General features: G+C 39.0%; 1 long non-coding RNA gene and 1 pseudogene across 1 annotated transcript in view; both read right to left on the bottom strand.

Annotated features, from left to right (window-relative positions):
* Positions 1-303: 303 nt before the first annotated feature.
* Positions 304-14,792, bottom strand: LOC137210710 (suppressor of cytokine signaling 2 pseudogene; annotated as a pseudogene).
* Positions 14,793-20,066: 5,274 nt separating this feature from the next.
* Positions 20,067-22,773, bottom strand: part of LOC137209860 (uncharacterized) — a 194,976-nt gene continuing 192,269 nt past the window's right edge. Inside the window, exon 6 of the long non-coding RNA XR_010936144.1 lies at positions 20,067-22,149. This is a non-coding gene — a long non-coding RNA (uncharacterized lncRNA). The remainder of the gene's footprint in view (positions 22,150-22,773) is intronic.

Here is a 22,773-nt window from a genome sequence, read left to right as displayed (position 1 = left end):
ACATTCATGTTTATTTATTTTTTTAAGTTATACGTATTTGGCAAACAATTATTGAAGTTATACTAGAAACTAAATGCAGGATAATTTTTTTTAACATTTTTATTGGAGTATAACTGCTTTACAATGGTGTGTTAGTTTCTGCTGTATCACAAAGTGAATCAGCTATACATATACATTTATCCCCATATCCCCGCCCTCTTTTGTCTCCCTCCCACCCTCCCTATCCCACCCCTCTAGATGGACACAAAGCACCGAGCTGATCTCCCTGTGCTGTGCTGCTGCTTCCCACTAGCTATCTATTTTACATTTGGTAGTGTATACATGTCCATGCCACTGTCTCACTTCATCCCAGCTTACCCTTCCCCCTCCCCATGTCCTCAAGTCCATTCTCTCCGTCTGCATCTGCCCCTAGGTTCTTCAGAACCTTTTTTTTTTTTTTTTTAGACTCCATATATATGTGTTAGCATACGGTATTCATTTTTCTCTTTCTGACTTACTTCACTCCGTATGACAGTCTCTGGGTCCATCCACCTCACTACAAATAACTCAATTTCGTTTCTTTTTATGGCTGAGTAATATTCCATTGAATATATGTGTCACATCTTCTTTATCCATTCCTCTGTCGATGGACACTTAGGTTGCTTCCACGTCCTGGCTATTGTAAATATTTGTTTGTTTTTTAACGTTTCATAGTTTACTAAAGCATCTTCAGTATCATTCATTGTCTTGATTTTCAAAGCTAACTTTATAAGTTAAATTGGAGAGAATATTAACTCCATCTCATAATAAGCAACCTGAGGCTTAAGGAAACAAGGCAGATGTTGCCAGGGATGAATCAAAAAAGCAGCCGTGGCAGAGGCCAAAGCAAGTCTTCTAACTCCAAATTCTTTATTTCTCTGCCTGCACACACACACGTGTTGCTCAGCTTCGGTAATGTATCGTCTCTCCCCCCTCGCAAGTCCTGATACAAAATGAAATGGTGTGAACTGCAGCAAAGGGAAACCAAAAGCTCCAAATTCAAGGGCTGTACGATCCTACTAAAGAAGGCCTCATATCTGGAAAGTGATGTTCTCTGTTTGAGCTTCCTCTCCTGTTCACTGTCTTGTAAACCAGAACCCTTTGCATCAGGTTTTAAGTGGAGAATAATTTTAGCTGCACGTTGGTTCATTTAGTCCCTGTAGCAAAGAGAGAGCAAGCAGATAATCCGTGTTCAAAAAGAAAACAAGAGGAAAGTTTTTCTCTTTACCAGGATTAGGAACACAGGAGGAGAGGAGTCAGGGGCCCTGGGTGTTGTATTAGTTCCCTGTGGATGAAGCAACAAATTATGACCATCATGTTAGCTTGAAACAATAGAAATTTATTCTGGAAGCCAGAAGTCCAAAACTGAGGTGTCAGAAGGAAGGCACTCCCTCCACCGTCTCTAGAGGAGAAGGCTTCCTGCCTCTTCCAGCTTCTGGTGGCTCCAGGAATTCCTTGGTCTATGGCTGCCTCACTGCAATCTCTGTCTCTGTCTTCACATGGCCTCACTCTCTTTTCTCTTTGTATTTTCTTCTGTCTCTTATAAGGACACTTGTCATTGGATTTAGGGCCTACCCAAGTAATACAGGTAAACTCATCCCAAGATCTACCTGCAAAGACACTTCTAAATAAGGTTCTGGTTGGACATATCTTTTGAGGGGCCACCATTAACCCACCACAGATGTATTTAATTATAAACAGATTTTTATCTTTTTTCTGCTTGGATATTGCCGGTACATAGAACATTTCTTGGTTATTTGAAGATTTATTTGTACCTCACCTTCTTTCTGAGCTCTCTTTTTAGTTCTTATTGTTTTTTAAGTGATGCTTAGAATTTCTAGGGAGACAATCCCATCATCTGCATAAACGATCATTTTCTTCCCTCTTTTCCAATTCATAACTGCATTTGACAATCGTACTTTTGAGACGAGGTTCTTAAAAAGCAAATTATCTTAAGAGCTGGCGTAGGAGTTATTGCTAACAGTTAAAGGAAATCAGATTTGCCGAGGCATAGGAACAAAGTAAGAATGTCAGGGTACTTCAGGTCACAGACTTAAAGAGCTGTTTTGTCTTCAAAATTACTTAATTTCTTCCCTTGATTCTGACAATGGATACACCAAGGCTCAAATTACCTGAAGCTATTTGCCCAAGGTCACTCAACAGAGAAAGAACTAACAATACAAAAAAATAAATCTCTCCTTTCAATCTCCGATAGCCAAAATAACATTTTAAACTTGAAGATGTAACCGTGTTACTCACTTTAAAATCATTGACTGCATTGTTTCTAAGGCAAAACTTTACATGGCCTGCAATGCCCTCGGTGATCTAGCTCGCCTGTCCCTGCAGTCTCCTCAACTTTATGTCTCTTTTACAATTTAAATTATAAAAGTTTTTCACTCTGGTCTGGACACATTTCCCTGAATCTGCCAAGCTGGTCTCAGGGCTTCCTGGCTGAAGGAGAATTACATAAAATCATCCACATGTGTGCACTCTCCCCTTGCTAGCCCCTGTTCCCTATTTAACTCCAGTTGCCCAAGAGAAGATAGGTGTCACCATCCTCCCTGGGTCAGATTAATGCCCGGGCTTTTCCCTCTCATCACAAATCTAAAGTACATTCATATCATGTATAACAACCGCAATTAATTAATGTTTTACATAATGTATTTGTTCAATGTCTGTCTTCCCCACTAGACTGTAAACTGCATGAAAACCAAAACCAAAATTTATTCATTATTATACACTGCACCTTGCACAGTAACTGGCTCTTAGTATTCGTTTAATTTTAAAACAGTTCAATAAAGGAAGCATTCGTGTTTATGCCTGTTTTGTGACACTATAGCCTTTCATTCTTCAGTCCTTCCAGTATTCCGTCGGCTTCTTTTCCTGCTATTGCTGTGTATCTCCTACGACTATTCTTTCTCCTTTTCTAACCACCTAAGGCAGAGTGGTTATTTTAGAAAGACACAATGCTTAAATAGCATCAAATAATAATTTTAAACACTTGAAAGCATCAGACAGGTTGTATAAAAATTAGTGTGGGCACAATCTATTACGATTCAGAATATATCTCAAGTGGTCCTTTTCCGGTGACCTTTATTTATGCTATAATGAGAACAATAAACTTAATAGCCAGCATGTATAAGATGTCTCCTTTATACAGGCACTTATTCTCAATTCGCACTTCCTTCCCAGACCTAAAGGATCTCATCTTTCTAGAGTATACTGTAAATTGAGGAATCAAACAGCATAATTCTTTCTGTTGTTTTGAAAAGATTTGCAGGTCATGAGCCATCTTCTAAAACTGACCTAAAGCTTAAAGTTTCCCCAAATGAGAATATCCAGCTACCCTACAATTATCGCAATTACATATTGTTCCTGTTTTCATTTATGCATATAAAAACTAATAATAAAATACGGCAAATCAATTTTTCATGAAGGCAGTAGCATACAGTAATTATTTCACTAAGAGCCTGCCAAATTATTTTCAGGAAGTACGTATAGAAAATGGTTGTGTTCTCAGCGTCTCTCTCATAGCCTTGAGTCTCAGGCACAAATTGCATGGCATGAAGGAAAACAAAATCCCATTCCAAACATCAGGTTTTTATCCTCTTGCAATGTGTGTAAAATGAACTCATGATGAGTTCCTGAGGGTGAAATCATTCTTCCTCCTTCTTGGTAACTTTCTTAAACTGTGCAGTGATTACTGAGTAGCACCAGATTTCCAAACCTAAAAAGTTATGCACGGTGCTTCTTTTTTGTGCCCTTATGTAGCCAAATGACCATATGGGATATGTTAACAAGTATTAACAATAATTCCTCATTATGCTGAATTGGTCATATTCCACGTGGAGGGAGTTTTATCTTTAATTCTAAGTGCTTATGTAAATGAGGGAAAGATAAAATGAAATCTAGTATATCCGTAGTATACATAAAATAAATAACTAACAAGGACCTACTGTATAGCACAGAGAACTCTACTCAGTGCTCTGTAATGATCTATGTGGGAAAACAATCTAAATATGAGTGGATTTATGTATATGTATAACTGATTGACATTGTTGTACAGCAGAAACTGACACAACATTTTAAATCAACTATACTCCAATAAAAATTGTTTTTAAAGTACAGTATATCCAGTAGACCCAGATGGGATGGGGACAAAAACTATGTCATAGGGTTAAGAATTAAAGGAAGGACCTAGAGGTGATAACCTGGATCTGACAGGTGGACACCTGAAGGATGCCTGCACACACCTAAAAGATGATCATGTTGAAGAGGGTTAGGCTCTTTATTTTCAGTGTCTGACTGGAGCACAGGACCCAATGGATAAAAGCTATAGAAACACAACCTTTACTTTTCTTTAAGGAAAACTATTCTTTTTTCTTGATTAATTTTTAAATTTATTGAAGTATAGTTGCCTTACAATATTATATTAGTTTCAAATGTACAACATGGTGATTCAATATTTTTATAGATTACATACCATACAAATTTATCATAAAATATTGTCTATACTTCCTATGCTGCACAGTACATCATTGTAATGTTTATTTTATAACTGGTAGTTTCTCCCTCTTAATCCCCTTCATGTATATGGGGAGTTGAAGAAAAGTATTCTTAAAAGCATTGCTGTTAAGGATTTAATGGGTAGCTCAAGTGGATGGGGATTGGACATCCCCCGCCCCCAGCTCCGGCAGAAGCTGACAGTGTGAGCAGCCCTTTGCTGGGACATTCTTGGAGGAGATGTGTGTCCTTACGGAAGGATATCCTGTTTCAGTGATTTTCAAACCATAGCCTGGCGGGGCAAGAAAAACATGTGAAGAGGCAGACGTCTAGGTCTCCAGTTTTTGTTTGTGTGTGTGTTTGCATCTTTCCCATTACTTATGAATTTTCAGAGTAGTGTTTGTCAGTCACATTCTCTGGTCATCACTGAGAATTGTTGATTTTGTTTTGGGTTTCTTTTGGCTTTTGGTATCATTAGCAAATTGTAGATTGTGAAGTTTTTGATGTATTTGATGCACTAAAGTCATTATTCTTTTTGATTCCCAAATGTCCCATCCTAGGCCAGTGAGAGGTCCTTCAGATTGTCTCCTGTGTCCTTTAGATGTGATACCATTAGTCTCTGTGTGCCTCTTTACTCTGGCACAAGATATTCCAGGCTCATCAAGTATGTTCCCTGCCTCAAAAATGGAATCAACCATTTCTCCAAGGAGCCCCGGTTCTTTTTATACAGGAAGGGGTCTAGTGGGGCAGAACAGATCCATTTATATATGCTTTATATATAGGAGTTTGGGTAAGAATTCATTTGAAAATAAAGCAAAATTTTTGCTATAAAATGGCTTAAAAAATAGTCATCTAGATAATTTTTTAAATCCCCTCTTCTTTGAGAGCCTCCAGATACAACTAATTCCTAAAATAGGAATTCAGCATTTTGCTGGACACAGAATTCTTTGGACCTAGAAAGTTCCTAACAGGAGTTCCATCTAGCAATAGTTTACTATATAATAGTTGGAAAAAACTCTCAGTTGGTAAACAGATATTTTTTTTAACATTGAAAAATGTGCAGCTTTGGGGCCAGATTGAAATAGCTAATTTAGTTCTTTTGGTGAACACAGTTCTAGCTGCTTTTTAAAAAGCATTTTCATCATAAAATAATTCATACAAGCATAGACTTACATAAAATAATATCTGTGTAGCCAGAATCAATATTTTAATACTTTGCCTTATTTAATTTTTTTAAGTTATGAAACATAGTAGATGTATTTAGATCCTCAGGATATCCCTCCTGCATGCCTTCCCCAACTGAACAGTTAACCTTTATTGTCAATTTTGTGCTTCTCATTCCTATGATAATTTTTTAACACTGATCTTACATATCTGAAATCACTTGGCATATTTTAAACTGTATTGACATTGTACCATGTGGTACCTATTATTATTTAATCTGTTTTTGCTTTTTTCTGGAGGAACATTGCTTCTGAAACACAGCCTGCAAATAAATACATGTAGTTCTTTTTTATTTGTGTTAACTGCTGTCTTATATTCCATTCTATGAAAATACTATAATTTATAGTAGTGATATTACTGGTATCACACTGAAGACTATTTAGGTTGTTTTCAACTTGTGTTATTACAAACACTGCTATAACACACATTTTTGAACATGGGTCTTTATGCTTCTGTAACTGAGCTGCTTTAGGTTACACACACAGAGAAATTCCTAGGTCGCATGACACACACATCTTCAGCTGTGCTGGATATTACAGAATCGTTTCAAAACCAGTTACACCATGTTTCACTCCCACCAAAGGTGGATGAGTTCCACACAGTGACATTCTTACCAATATTTGCTATTTTAAAATATTGTCATTCTAATGCGTATTAAATATTATTAAGTGGAAGTTACCTGATTACTAGTGAGGTTGAGGACATTTTCATATATTTATTTTGCACTCAGATATGTTCATCTGTGAATATCTGGTTCATATCCTTTGCACGTTTTTCTCTTTGTTGTTTGTTTTATCTTACTGATTTGTAGATGTCTATACTGCAAATTAATCATTTGCTGGTTATGTTTCCCAATCGGTTACATTGGCAAATAGGATTGCTGTTGATTTTTTATATGACTATTGTGTACCTAGAAAATGTTATCATGTTTCCTATTATTTCTAACCATTATTTACACATTTTCTTATATTTGTTTTATGCTGACAGTTACATGATCTTCATTTAGGACACTTTTTGTCTGTTTTCAATTCATGTAATTGCTCTTTGCAGAATTGTCTTATTGAACAGTCAAGAAACATAAGCACAAAGTTGAAAATAGTTGGAAACAATAAGCACCCAAGCATAACAGACACATGCTTTTTTACCATTTCCTTGATTTTTGCCATTTTATTATATTACCATATTTCTTAAATTTTCTTTAAATTTACTCTGTTTATCCAATTAAACAGATATTTGATTTAAATTCTTCACCATTTATATTTATTACCTCTAGTTTATAAGTAAATATCTTTAGGTTACAAATTGACCACAAAGTACCACCTTAGATGTATGTTATATTATACTTGTATTGGCATTCCATTCTACCTTGTTTGTGTGGTGATATATGCTACCTTGTTTTTGTGATGGCATATGCTGTCTTGAGTCAAAATTTCTATATACATGAATGTGTTTGTAGGGTCTGTTTTGATCTATTTGCCTACCTCGCAGCATGTCACACTGACTTATTTACTATAGCTTCACAACAAATTTTGATATCATGTAGGAAAATTCCCCTAAACTTGTTCATCCTCAAAACTATGTTAACTACTCATGGCTATTCTATATATATTTTAAAACCAGCAATATTAAATTCCACAGAGAAGTTGGCCTTGAACTTTATTTACAAACCGATTTGGAGCAAATGACATGTGTATGGTATTTCTTTCTATCCACAGATAGCATATATTTCTCAATTGATTTAGGCTTACTTTAATATTGTTTAGAAAATGTTACAATTAAATTTCCCAATAAACATCACGTATATCTTTTGTTAGGGTTGTTCTTTGGTTCTTATATTTTTTGATGACTTTATAAATAATATGTACTATTTATATTTTACTTCTGAACTGTCTGGTGTTTATAATGTAACTGTATTTTGCTTATTGATAACATAGAAAGTCTGCTGAACATTCTTAATTGTAAAAGTGCATATACCCTAGGTGGTTTAGTTAGACAATCATATTATCTACATGTAAATGAGTTTGTTTCTTCATTTCTTCTTTTATAATACTATAACTTTTTTCACTGTCTAGGCTAAGACAAAAAGTTATATTGACTAAAGATTGTGATAACAGAAAAACGTCTCTACATTCTGACTTCTAAGAAGATAGTTCTAACATTTCACCGTTAAATATTACCTGCTGTAGAGTTATGGTATATATTCTTTGTCAGTAAAGCAATTCTTTTATTCCTAAATTTCCAAGTGCTTTAAAAATCATGAAGTGTTCTGAATTTAACCAAAGGATATTTTGTTATCTATGTAGATTATTATACTTTCTCTTTCTTCATTAGTTTGTCAATAGATATTTTAATATTAAGCCATCCTTCAATCCCTAGGAAACTTTTTTATTATTTTGATATGTTTATATCTATGATTGCAGTGAAATTCTTCTATATTGGCTCTTGTACTTAATAGCTAATATTTCTGACACATATATACTGCGTAATAATCTGTATAAGATTATAATTATCTGTTGTAATTTGTGCAAATATGTGTGAACTCACTTGTCACCCACCTAGTGTTCTCCTTTTGGGAAGTTTTAAGCTAATCATTTGATTTCTTTAATGGCTAATAGGATATTTATGTTTTCCTTGTCTTCTTGAGTCAATTTTGGTAATTTATATTTCTTGAGAATGGTCTTGCTTACTGTTCTCTGAGAATCTTGGGTATGTCACTTTGCTGTCTTCTATTATTTTGGACAATTCTTAGCCTTAAGTCTTCAAATTTTTTTCCTGCTCTCTCTTTTCTCCTGGGAATTACTCATGTTTGACCATTTTATATTGCCCCATAGTTTTTGGATTCTCGTTTCTATTTTTTTAAATTTACTGTTCTTTTTCTCTTTGCATTTATGTTTCCATTGAACTATCTCCAAAATCTTCATGGAAGGAATATGCTTTGCAAGGATAAACTTCTTTGCTCGCTTGATATTAGGCTTGGACATACACCTTACCTTGGTGATGGATTGCGTGTGGAAGTGTTAGTTACCAGTTTTGAGCCTAGGCATTAGAGGCATATACTATTTCTGCTTGTCCACTTGAGGCTATGAAAAGAACATATCCTGGGAAGCCTGGTGTTGGATTTGACCCATGGTCTGGAGACAAGCCCATCTAAGCCCAACCTGTATCAATTAAAACTCAACTGTCCTACATACGAGCTAGAAATGATGCTTGTTGCTGTATGGCACTGAAGTTTCTGGTGGTTTCCTAATAAGAATTATGTTAAAATTATGAAGTGGTACACTGGATCATAGGCTTTGCATTTGTTTAACTTCAGTAGTTACTGCTAAAAGATTTTCCAAAGTTCTTGTATAAATTTATACATCAACCAGCAGTGTAACTGCTTGACTTTTTTGCCAAAACCTGGAGTTGTTTAGTCTTCATGGTGACAAAAAAAAACTACCTTTTTATTAAACACACAAAATACGAGAGTATTATGTAATTTTAAGTCAGTTTCTAAAATTTAATATACTCTAATAAAGTTGTAACAGCAGTAAATAAATATTTTGAAAATCAAGCTGGTATCACTCTATCTAGAAGAAAATTAAGTGAAAGTACTTTTCATCGTAGAAGGGAGATAACTGCTGATGTCCTAACTAATTCAAGAACAACTTATAAAATTTTCTAAAGTTGTTTCCAGAAAATCAGTGGCAGTGGGTTGGGACACACCTCCTACTTCAACAGGGTAGAGTCTGTGTTATATGTTGGTTTTATTCATTGCAATTGAACTGCACCTGTACAGTGTGCCATTCTTGTCTTTAGCCTTAAAGGTAAAGAGAAAGTCTTTTGTTGCACGAGTTCGAAGTAACTCTGAAACAAGGCTCCCTTTATTATAGTATCCATTCACATTATAATATTCATTCCCATGAAAGAGTTCGTAACTGCAGTAAAAAGACCAAAAGAATATAGGATTTCCTGATCACCATTTTGGGTGGATTTGGTTAACTGTATAAAATGAGGGATAGGGACTTCCCTGGTGGCGCAGCGGTTAAGAATCCGCCTGCCAATGCAGGGGACATGGGTTCGAGCCCTGGTCCGGGAAGATCCCACATGCCCCGGAGCAACTAAGCCCGTGTGCCACAACCTCTGAACCTGCGCTCTAGAGCCGGCAAACCACAACTTCTGAAGCCCACGTGCCTAGAGCCCGTGCTCCGCAACAGGAGAAGCCACTGCGATGACAAGCCTGCGTGCCGCAACAGAGAGTAGCCCCAGCTCGCTGCAACTAGAGAAAGCCCGTGTGCAGCAACGAAGACCCAATGCAGCCAAAAATAAATAAATAATATTTTTAAAACAATGAGGGATAAATACTCAAAAGCATGATCTGTTTAACAAGATTTCTAGGTACATAAGAATGCAAAATATAAAATATTCTAAAATATTCACTGATCACCAAGCATATAAAATTGACGTTAAACTTATGTTAACTTGATTCCTTCCACTTCTTCAGTGGTCCTATGAAGAGCTCCTTATCTGCTGCCAGGGGTGGGACCTTTGACCTAATGGAAAGGCAAGTACTTCTGGTAACAAGCTCCAATAGCCTTTACTACGGTCCACCTTAAGAAGGGAAAAATCACTCAGGTAAAAATCTTTGGGGGACTTCCGTGGTGGCGCAGTGGTTGAGAGTCCGCCTGCCGATGCAGGGGACATGGGTTCGTGCCCCGGTCCGGGAAGATCCCACACGCCACAGAGCGGCTGGGCCCGTGAGCCATGGCCGCTGAGCCTGCGCGTCCGGAGCCTGTGCTCCGCAACGGGAGAGGCCACAACAGTGAGAGGCCCGCGTACCGCAAAAAAAAAAAAAAAAAAAAACAAATCTTTGGGGTAAGTTTAGGTACCTAGTTACCACTGCATGCACTCGAATTAGATAGACTTCAGCTGTTCTTGGAAAGAATTCCAGTGCAGTCACTCAAGTTTTGGTTCTCTTTTACATAGCTGCATTCAGAGGCATGAAGCAATGTTTAGGGAAAAAGTGATACTTACACCTGAAATTTATATTTTTCCAAGTAACCTTTTGGTATTATAGATGCAGGAAACCCTCAGGTGGTAAAGCTATATCTGTTCATGGTAAGTGCTATGGACTAAATTGTGTCCTAGCTAAAACCTAAGTTAAAACTCTAACCCCCAATGTGACTGCACCTGGATACAGTCTCTAGGAGGTAATTAAGGTTAAATGAGATCATAAGGGTAGAGCCCTAATCTGATAGGACTTGGCCTTATAAGAAGAAGAAGCCAAACAGAGAGAGAGAGCGAGCGCTCCTCCTCCAGTTGTCTCTTTTGCTTTCTCTGTATGGGGACTCAGGGAAAAGGCAGGTGTCTACAAACAAGAAAGTGAGTTCTCACCAGAAACCAAATTCTGCCAGACCTTCCCGTTGGACTACCCAGCCTCCAGAACTGTGAGAAAATAATTTTCTGTTTGAGCTACCTGGTTTATGGGATCTTGTTATAGCAGGCCAAGGTAATACAGTAAGTCTACAGTCCGATGTTGATGTGTAGAGCAGTTTGGACAGGTAAAGATGAACAGTGTCATTCAGGAGGGGTTCCAGCCCATCGGCTTATCCTTGCACACCTGAACAAAGCAGTAGATCAGACACACCATGCTGTTAACTTGTTGAAACTTGGACTCGATTCATATGATTCAATTACAATCTAAATTTCTCATCTTGGTATTATATTTGCAGATTAGTTGGTACAGTTGACGTTTGAACAGATACTGTTAATAGGTAGTCTGAATGTGAACTATCTCTAGCAAGTTCCTTCTGGTGACTTTTTAAATTTCTCCTTGGCTTCATTAACAGTCATACTGCTCCAGTATTATTCTGTTTGCACTCTCACAGGGCCTTTCCCAGATGTACCACCTCCTGGGACCACTCCTCAGCTGACCCCAGGTCCCTCCCTGGCTTTAGGCCCCTTTTATGCCATTCTTGGAGAGCTCCAGGCACCGCAGGGTTATAGGAGAAGGGTCACTTTGGCAAAGACAGGTGGTCATGGAGCTGGGGTCAGAGAGGGGCATGCCTCTGGGATGCCCCAAACTAGTCCCTGCAGTGTGTCCTAAATGGTGGGGAAGGCGGGAGGGGACGGTGAGCTGCTCATTCTTCCTCCCCAGGTCCAGGCAGACTGATGGCAAAGTCACCCACAGCTCACCTGCTGCCAGCCTCTGCCTGGGCACCACCAGTGTGGGGCCTGAAGGTGCAGGAGTTCCTAAGACTGCACCCTGGGGTCCGGTGCCCACCTTTTGGAGCCCAGGCAGCCGCAGGTAGCTGAGAGCCAGTAGGCTCGTGCTGCACGGGGAAGCCGGAGGCCCAGGAGCGACGGCTGTGGCCTATGTAGTTGATTTTTAATTACACATATTGACACACTGCCAGTTTGGGCATTGTTTCTTAAATTCTATGACTTGCTTCTGAATTCACATTCTTTTTCTAGCTGAAATATCTCTCTTCTAATTGTTATTTTCATGATAATCTGTGGTTAAGCTCTCTCGGTTTTTATCTGAAATCATGTTTCTCCCTGATTATTAAGGGTAAGACAGTCTTGGTTGAGGTAATTTTGATGTGCTATCCTGCCGGACCGTAAGGAGAGATTAACATCAATTCTAATGATACATTTTTTAAACTGATTTAACAAAGGTACAAAGAACAGGCCTTAAAAAAGGTCAATGTTTGAAACTGGTTGCTTTACTCATCCCAGAATTTTGAATCAGAAAAGGCTGTTCCAATCAGAAAAGGCTGCTCTAAGTATGTATATTAATTCAACAGATACTTCGTGTGAAATAATCATGCTTGACATAAAAGGGGAGAGAGTAAGACTATTCTGTGCTCAAGAAGAGCATATTATCTAGGGATAGGAAAGTATTGTAGAACAGGTGTCAGAACAGGTAGAGATAATCTACCGAGGATGTTCAGCAAATCAGTGGCGTCAGGCAAACGCTGCTTCTCCTACTTACAGGGTATGAGATCGTAGATAAGTTACTTAACCTTGCTGAGATTCTGCTTTTTTTCCATTTTTTTAAGTAATGGATGAACATGTCATTCACTTGATAGGATTGATATGATCATTCAATTTAATGGGATGAAATCCTTGGCTCGACATAGGTATTTGGCCAACAGCAGTTTTCTTGAGTGGGACATTCAACGGGCAGATGCTAAAATGGGAGGAAACCCAAAATGGAGATCTTGGCTTGAAATACACCAATACAGGTCACCAACTGTTAAGGAGTGCTGCCTATTGCTAACAATTTTCCAGCACCATTAGTATTAATCTTGCAAAGTTTTACCTATCAAGTAACCCCAAATTATATTTGCTTTAGTTCCTGTTTCCTTAATTACAAATACAGTTGATCTTCTTTGGGTTTTTGTTTGTTTAGGGTATTTTGGTTTCACTTATTTGTTTTATTAAAGTATAGTTGATTTATAATATTATATGAGTTTCAGGTATATAATAGTGATTCAATATCTTTGTAGATTATACTCCATTTAAAATTATTATAAATATGGCTATATTTCCCTGTGGTGTGCAATATATCCTTGTTGTATATTTATTTTATACATAGTAGTTTTTATCTCTTAAACCCATACGCCTATCTTGTCCCTCTTCCCACTGGTAACCACTAGTTATTTCTCTGTATCTGTGAGCCTGTTTCTGCTTCATTATATATATTCATTCGTTTTATTTTGTATATACCACATACATGTGATAACACACGGCATTTCACTAAGCATAATATTGTACTTTCTAGGTCCATACACTTTGTTGCAAATGGCAGAATTTTATTCTGTATTATGGCCAAGTAATATTCCTCTCTGTGTGTGTGTGTGTGTGTGTGTGTGTGTGTGTACCATGTCTTCTTTATCCAGTCATCTGTTGATGGACACTTATATTGCTTCTGTATATAGCTATCATAAATAATGCTGCTGTGAACATTGGGTTGCCTGTATCTTTCAGAATTAGTGTATCTTTATACACTAATTAGTGTATCTTTCAATCCCCTCACTTTCAGTCTGTGGGTGTCTTTAGCTCCGAAGTTTTTCTCTTATAAGCAGCGTATAGATGGGTCTTGATTTTTACCCAATCAGCCACCTTATGTTTTTTGATTTGAGCATTTAGTCCACTGACATATAAAAGTATTATTGATAGGTATGTATTTATTGCCATTTTATTTCTTGTCTTCCTATTGTTTTTGTAGTTCTTCCCTGTTCTTTTTTGTTTATTCCATTGTCTTTTGATGACTTTCTTTAATGGTATGTTTTCGTTTCTCTCTAGTTTTTGTGTTTCTATTGTAGGTTTTTTATTTGTGGTTATCATGGGGTTCACATATGTTGACCTATACACCTACTTGTTTTAAACTGGTAGTCCTTTAAGTCCGAACACATTCTAAAAGATCTACATTTTTACACCTCTCTCCCACATTTTGTCTTTGATGCCATATTTTACATCTTAATGTTTATCCCTTTACTGATTATTGTAGTTACAGTCAATTTTATGTCCTTTAATATTTGTACTAGCTTATTTAAATGGTTAATCCACAGCCTTTACTGTATTTTTGCCTTTATTAGTGGGATTTTTCCTTTCCTATAGATTCTTACTTCTTTTTACAGCCTTTACTTTTCCACTTAGAGAAGAACTTTTAACATTTCTTTTAGAGTCAGTTTAATAGTGGTGAACTCTCAGGTTTTGTTTATCTGAGAAGTTTTTTATCTCTTCTTCAATTCTAAAAATCTTGCTGGGTAGAGTATCCTAGGTTGCAGGTTTTTCCCTTTCAGCACTTTGAATATATTATGCCACTCCCTTCAGGCCTTTAAAGTTTCTGCAGAAAAATTAGTCGATAGCATTATGAGGGTTCCCTTATGTATGACTTTGTTTGTCTCTTGCTGCTTTTAAAATGCTATCTTTAACTTTTGACATTTTAATTGCAATATTTTTTGGTGTGGTTATATTTGGGTTCATCTTGTTTGGACCCTCTGTGCTTCCTGTACCTGGATATCTGTTTCCCTCTTCAGGTTTGGGAATTTTTCAGCCATAATTTCATTAGATACCTTTTTGACCCCCTTGTCTTTCTCTTCTCCTTCTGGGACCCCTATAATGTAAATGTTGGTATGCTTGCTGTTGTCCCAGATATCCCGTAAACTGTTCTCATTTTTCAAAATTTGCTTTTGTTTGATGTTCTGACTAGATGATTTCTATTCAGTCTTCCAGATCACTTGAGCATTCTTCTGTATCACCTAGTCTGCGTTAATTCCTTTGAGTGTGTTTTTCATTTCAGTTATTGTATTTTTCAGTTCTGAGTTATTCTTTTTCGTTATCTTGTTCCTTGTTAAAATTCTCACCGTGTTCATCTATTCTTTTCTTTCATTCATTTAGCTTTCTTACTACTAAGGCTTTGAATTCTTTACCTGGTAAATTGATTATTTGTTTCATTTGGTTTATTTTTTAGGGGTTTTCTGTTGCTCTTCAATTGAGACAAATTCCTCTGTCTTCTCATTTTGCTTAACTTTCTCTATCTCTAGGACATGAGGTGAAACAGTTTCCTATTGTGGTCCTGAAGGGATGTCCTTATGTGGGGGCCTCCCTATATAATGTGTGTGTGCACAGTGGCTTTGATGGAAGAGCTGGCCTTGAACGAACATAATTAAAATCTTTCCTCAGTGTGTGCTGGCACCTATCACCTTGGTAGAAGGTGGTGCTGAAAATGGAGGGGCTAGAGTCAGAGCCAGATGTGAGTCAGGGTTTCCCCTGTGGTCAGTAGCCATTATCACCCAGTGAGGGATGGGGACGGGTCCCATGTTGCTGGAGCAGAAGCCCTGAGGGTTGAGTCTGAGCTGGCTCTGTTCCCTCTAGGTGTGTGCTCTCCCCACCCCAGCATCTGCATCCTCACCCCAAATGGGAACAGTTCTGGAGTGACAGGAGGGTGTGGGCACTCACGGTGGGTTGGGGAGTGACAGGAGGGTGTGGGCACTCAGGCTGGGTTGGGGAGTGACAGGAGGGTGTGGGCACTCACGCTGGGTTGGGGCATTGGCTGTGGCACTTCTGCTGGGGTCAGAGGCCCAGACGGCTTTGGATGCGCTACTTGTGTAAGCACCAGTAACGGCTGCCCCCACCCTACTCGACGCCGCTTCAGGTCTGAGCTTCCTTTGTCCCCCACAGCTGAGCTCTCCCTTCAGCCTTTGCTGCCCTCAGCCCAGTGTGGAGCTGTGCCACAGGGCACTGGGGCCTGGGTGGGCTCCTGTCATGGATCGGGATGGGGCTGTCGTGGTCCAGCCACAGAGATCAAGGCTGCTTCTGATGTGCTGCCTGTGTGCGTGCCAGTAATGCTGCCCCTGCCCCGCTCAGATGTGGCTTTGGGTCTGAGCCACCTTTGTGTCTCAAAGCCAAGCTTTCGCCTAGGATGTGGCAGTCCTTGCCCCAGTGTGGAGCTGTGTTGTGAGGCAGGCGGGGCTGGAGTCATCACTCAGCTCAGGCTGGGGCATGTGCAGTGTCAGTCGGGGGAGACCAGGCAGCCACTGGAGCGGCTCTCAGTCCACACTCTCCACCCTGCCTCAGGAGCAAGCTAGCATGCACGCTCCTCACGAGCGGAGCCCAGGCTTCCCACAGGCCTTGTTAGTCCAGTGGCCCTCCAACCAGCTAACGGGGCTCATCTTCCCTGTGCTGGACCCAGGCCTGGGGAGCTCAACATGTGGCTGGAACAGCTCCCTCCCCAGGGAGGGTCTCTGCCCGTGTCACAGCCCTTCTCAGTCCTCTCTCAAGAGGCACAGTTCTAGAGCTGATCACTTCTGTTCCCTCCCTACCCGATTCTGTATGGATTTTTTTTTTTTTAATGGCTCTTTCATTTATGTAAATATACTCCAGTCTCTCCTCTTATAATTAACTCTGCCAGGACCCCGCATGCCTCTTCTTTTTCTTTTCATTTGTTTGTATGGGTCTTTCTCACAGCCTTGGTGGTTCTGGAGCCTTTCTGCCAGTCTCCAGTTGTCAGTGAGAATTGTTCCACATTTAGATGTGTTGTAATGTGTTTGTGGGCAGGGGAGGGGACTCTGCCATCTTAATCTCTCTTCTTCCTCTTTGTACAGGTATATTCAACCTCTTTTTTTTTCTTCTGGGAACTGCATTTTTCTTTTGTCTACTTTTTTTTCTAGTTTGGTGTTGGTCCTTTAATTTTTGATTTGTTACACTTAAGTTGTGTCTTCAGGGAATTAGCTTGAGCATGCCAGTAAAGGTAGATTATAGAAAGGCAGATAGAGGTAACTCAATAAATGTGGATGAGTGATGTCATGCTAAAGATAGTTTTTATAGATGAAGTTGCAAAGTTATTTAAAGAATTCACTGCATTTTCACACTGGTTAATTAGCTGGGATTTTAATCCAGGCCTGATTGACTAAAAATCCTATGCTTTGAAAGATTATACTTATTTTCCCATGTGTCAAGACACAGACTGGCAGTGGGGTGTGTGTGTGTGTTTATGATCACTACAGCAATCTTGGAATTATCGTTCATGCAGGATTCATATTCTAGCCATTCATATATTAGTCATATGAATTTCAGCAAGATATTTAAACTTTGTAAGCACCACTTTCTTCACCTGTAAAAGGGGATATGGTAATAATTACTTACCTCTCAGGACCTAACTTTTCACATATGTATGATTTTCATACAGATCAAATGTTGTAAAAAATTACACGTGTTCTCACCTCATATGAAAATTAAATGAAAAGTGGCAGTCCCTAGGAGGTCATGAGGCCCATTCTTTTTTTTTTTCTTTGCTTAGTTTGAGAGGCAATTCTTAAACATTAGTCAGATGACAGAGAAGAAGGTTTCCTTAGGCCCCCTCAAATCACACAGCAGCCCAATACAGTCTCCACCTAAAATATGGGTGGAATTTGCAGAAGTTTCTGGATGGATGTTCCTCCTGTGGAGAATTTATGACAACTTTTCCAAAACTTTCCCTCAATCTTTATTATATTCTGTTAATGAGTCAGTGGACTTTTGGCAGGAAGAACAAGTTTCCTTTGGTTCAAACCTTTCTATAGAGGGTTCTGATTAATCTATCTGATGGTCTAAAATCCAAATAACATATGCAATCTTTGGCTGAAAAAGCTCACCCGTGGTGTTATAACAATAATTCCTTCTCCTTGTTTTCATATATAACCTTTTGGAAATATTTCTGTTGGAGCCAACATTTCTATATTTTGGAAACTTGGCCTATGGACGGATGATGGCTCAAGTCTGCCGTTTATTTTCCTTTCAGGGTGTACTAGACCTGGAAGAATGGCTGTTAGACTATTTCTTTTTTTTTTTTTAACATCTTTATTGGGAGTATAATTGCTTTACAATGTTGTGTTAGTTTCTGCTTTATAACAAAGTGAATCAGTTATACATATACATATATCCCCATATCTCTTCCCTCTTGCGTCTCCCTCCCACCCTCCCTATCCCACCCCTCTAGGTGGTCACAGAGCACTGAGCTGATCTCCCTGTGCTATGCGGCTGCTTCCCACTAGCTATCTGTTTTACATTTGGGAGTGTATATATGTCCATGCCACTCTCTCACTTCGTCCCAGCTTACCCTTCCCCCTCCCCGTGTCCTCAAGTCCATTCTCTATGTCTGCATGTTAGACTATTTCTTAAAGAAAATTTTGTAGGACAACCCCTGTTCTCTGTCTTCCATATCGGAGTGCATATTCATTTCAAGATGTTTTTCCTGACCCCCCAATTTAAAGTAGCTACACCCCCAGCATTCACTTCTGTAAAGGGCCAGAGAGTAAATATTTTAGGCTTTGCGGTCCATATGGTTCCTGTTGCAGCTACTGAACTGTGCCACTGCAGCATGAAATCAGCCACAGACAACATGTAAACAAATGAGCATGGCTGTGAGCCAAAAAACTTTATTTATAGACACTGAAATTTGAATTTCCTATAATCTTCATGTGTCACACAATATGATTCTACTTTTGATATTTTTCCAACAATTGAAAAATTGTAAAAATCATTCTTAAATCACAGACCATATAAAACCAGGCAGTAGGCTATGATTGTGCCTGTGGACTGTAGTCTGACCTCTTGTTCTAAAACACTGCTTTGTTTAGGATTTGTTTTACATCACTTGTTATTATTGAATCTATTTATGTACTTACATTGTCTCTGTACTATCTTGTGCTAGAGTCTAAGCTCTGTCTCTGTAAAAGAAGGGACATATGTCCTGTTCACCCCTGAGAATAGCATCACAGACACTCAGCAAGTATGTATTGAATGTATAGATCTGCAGCTTCCTGCTAAAGCAGTCCTTCTAAATAAGTCATTCATTTAACATGGAGAGCATATTGAATTCTTTAAGTGGTTCATATTTTTTTTCCAAATTTCACATATCGTAGAGAATTTCATGGTGAAGAAACAGTACAGAAAAATGTTTTCAGGCTTTGGAGTTATAAAGCTCAGCCCATTCTATCAATTAGTGTTTGGGATATTGAGTAACTTATTAAACCTGTCTGTTTTCTCAACTGTAAAAATAGAATAGTAATAGTAGCTGTTTTGTAAGACTTATGGTGGGGTCTCTTCTTGATCTTCCATCTTCCTCCCCAAGCCCACTCCCCACCCTTCTCCACCCTGTTCTGTGCCCTGGTAGGTCAACATGTAAGGACAACATCAGTGGTATGCCTTGTCCTCTGGATTCAAGTTGGGTTTTGCCGTTGTGGGGAGGGAGAAGAATGAGGTAAGAAGTATTTACTCTCTTAACTTGCTCCTAAGTTTCAAGACTGGCTGTGTTACTGGAAGAAAAGTGTCAGCTCACAAAATCACGAATTTATAGATGTGCTGTAATGGACCTAATCAGTGAAAGAACAACTATGCTACTATCTCCAGGGTACAGCGCTATCCTCCATGGTCTCTCTATACCTGCAGCATTAAAAATAGTCTCTTTATTCAAGTCTCAAATAATCCTAAATTCCTTCTGGGACCCTGAACTGACCTTAGAAGTTTAAAGAGAAAGTTCTTGAGAATAAATGGTAGCTCAAATTTAAACTATTCTTAGAAATCTGGTTTTGCTGTCTTTGAAATTATGTTAAAATACTGAATGATTCCTCTTTTTTTTTTTTTTTTTTTTTTTTTGCGGTACGCGGGCCTCTCACTGTTGTGGCCTCTCCCGTTGTGGAGCACAGGCTCCCGACGCGCAGGCTCAGCGGCCATGGCTCACGGGCCCAGACGCTCTGCGGCATGTGGGATCTTCCCCGACCGGGGCACGAACCCGTGTCCCCTGCATCGGCAGGCGGACTCTCAACCACTGCGCCACCTGGGAAGCCCTGAATGATTCCTCTTGATTCAAGTTCCTCTACAGAGTTATGAACTAAGGGGTGTCTACAAGGTACATCCCTGCTTTGCTGAAACATTTTTTTTCTCACAAGATACTTAACATCAGGAAAATTTAGATCAAAATATGCACTTTCAAATTCTCTTGAAAAGGTCACACTTTCTGACTACACCAGGCTGGCCCACTTCATGGCCATGATAAACTGGAGCTGAGTGGCATTTAACCATTCCCAGGGGCTTTGAACTTGGCAGGCAACTTTGTCCCCACCACTCCCTACTGTGCCGTACTCCTAGTTCTGTGGTTTTTGTTAGCTACCTAGCCCCTGTGAACGTTTTCTTAGAGAATAAGAGGCAAAGTCATCAGCCCCCAGGGAGGCTGGGGGAAAAGGGAATAAGGAGCAAAATGGCGCATACAGCCATCTAGGAGAATAGGAGAGTGACAAGACTTGGATGGAGTGGGATTGCAAGATGGAGAAAAAAAGGTCCTCTTGGAATTCTGGGTTATAATTGGAAATTGTGATCCATGAGCGGGGCTATGTGTATTTATGCCACCCCTTTTGCTTTTCTGGGTAGATGTGGAAGAGATAGCAGGTTGGGCTTGACCAGGCTAGGGTTTTGCCCAGAGAGCAAGAGAGGCCAGAAAGATGAGACTCTTTGTAAGGGAAGGAATATAATGGTGGGTCATGGAATCTGGGGTGGTTAAAGAGGGAATGTGGACATGAAGGGGTGATGGACACTGAAGAAAAGGTGCCTCATGGTTAAGAACATTCCCTGTGTACCGTGGAGCCAGACTGCATGGACTCAGATCTTATCTTTATACTAGCTGGGTAAATATATATACTCTCTTATATATAATATATATAAAGTATAGAGTATCATTATATAATATATATTGTATATACTTTATATATGTAAAGCGTTTAGAACACTGCCTGGCTCATGGTAAGTGCTATGCAGTGCTACAAGAATATTTTTCATGCCCTACATGGAATTCGATTTTAAAAATAAACCTTTAGGGCTTCCCTGGTGGCACAGTGGTTGAGAGTCCGCCTGCCGATGCAGGGGACGCGGGTTCGTGACCCGGTCCGGGAAGATCCCACATGCCGCGGAGCGGCTGGGCCCGTGAGCCATGGCCGCTGAGCCTGCGCGTCCGGAGCCTGTGCTCCGCAACGGGAGAGGCTACAACAGTGAGAGGCCCGCGTACCGCAAAAAAAACCAAAAACAAACCTTTAACTTACATTTTTAATTAAGATATTTATTGAATGTCTATAATGTAAAAAGAACATTAAGAGGTATTCTCTGGGGGCCGGAGAGATAAATCGGCTATGAAGCTGATCAGAGATTCACAGAGCATCTTTAGGGCATATAAAGGGATAAGCCCCATAAAGGAAAACACAGAGAAGGCTCTATATGGGGGAGGTGGGGGGGTTGTCCTTACGGACATGGGCAGGTTGGACACACAGCAGGAAGAATCGAGTGGCTACTATGTGAAATTCATCAGTAGGTGCTGAGCCTGGGATTTCGTGGATTTTTCTAACACTGCCTTTGAAGCAGAGATGGGGATTTCCCCAAAGGCTTATTGATAGAATTTCTAATAGTGTGCCAGTCTAAGTTGGGAGATATTTTTGAGCAGGTGGAACTTTTTTTTACTAAGTAGTTTTTGTTTTGGAGAAAAAAAAACTATAGGGCATGTGTGGTGGCAAACATGTCAAGCAATAAAAATGACTGTAGAGTGATGATGGACTTTGCATCCAACCCTCAGCGCCTTTCTAGAGCAATGATAGTTACCAGTTGTTTGTGTCTCTATCAAAAGATATTCTTTTCAATAGGATTATGTATATTTATACACTTTTTTTTTCTTTACGTCCAATGAAACACACTGCCCTGAACCTTGTGACTTTTCAGTAGTGGGGATTATTCCAAATATGTCCGAAGTTGTCCGCATTATAGATGTGCTGTCTATAAAGCATTTCATCCATCCCCCATTGGCATACACTCACCTACCTTCTAAATGTTTGCTCTTAAAACCAACATGGCCACGAAAGTCATGGTATATGATTCTTTTGTACACGTGCTGGTTGCCTGAAGGATGAAAGCAAAATTGTTAGATGATGTGTGCACTTCAAAGGAAATTACGTTTTTAGGATATTCGGAAATGCGGCCAAATTGCCCACCAATAAGATTATGTTAATTAACGCTCCCACCAAGTGTGGGAGAGGATGGTTGTTTAACACAGTCTTACCAGCGCCAGAAATATTTCATTATGTCCACTCCATAAACATTCTTTTTGTTTTATTACACTTCTCTAATTTTGAGGGAAGTTAAACAGCTTTATGTTAAAAGAAGTTGTGTTTATTTTCTATTGAACATTTGTGCCTTTGTCCATATTTATATTGAGCTAGTGTCTTCTGTTAATTGATTTGTGAGAAAATTTTATTTAAGAACCTTATTCATATTCATCTATCATATTTGCTGCATATATTTCCCAAGTTGTTTATATTGTACTGATTTTATTTATAGTATTTTTCACAAGTAGAAATTTAAATTTTTATGAAGTTATATTCAATGTTATGTGAGTTCTGAATTATATACCTTGCTTAGAAAAAGGTGACTGCTGCAAGTGTACAAGAAAAAAAATCTATTTTCATCTTAATTTTGAATTTTCATCCATCTAGATCAAAATTTTTGTATGTGATACATTAGTAT

Source organism: Pseudorca crassidens, chromosome 17 (genome assembly GCF_039906515.1).
Source record: "Pseudorca crassidens isolate mPseCra1 chromosome 17, mPseCra1.hap1, whole genome shotgun sequence".
Lineage (NCBI taxonomy): Eukaryota > Metazoa > Chordata > Mammalia > Artiodactyla > Delphinidae > Pseudorca > Pseudorca crassidens.
The sequence above is the reverse complement of the archived record's forward strand: the minus strand, read 5'-3'. Positions and strand labels throughout refer to the sequence as shown.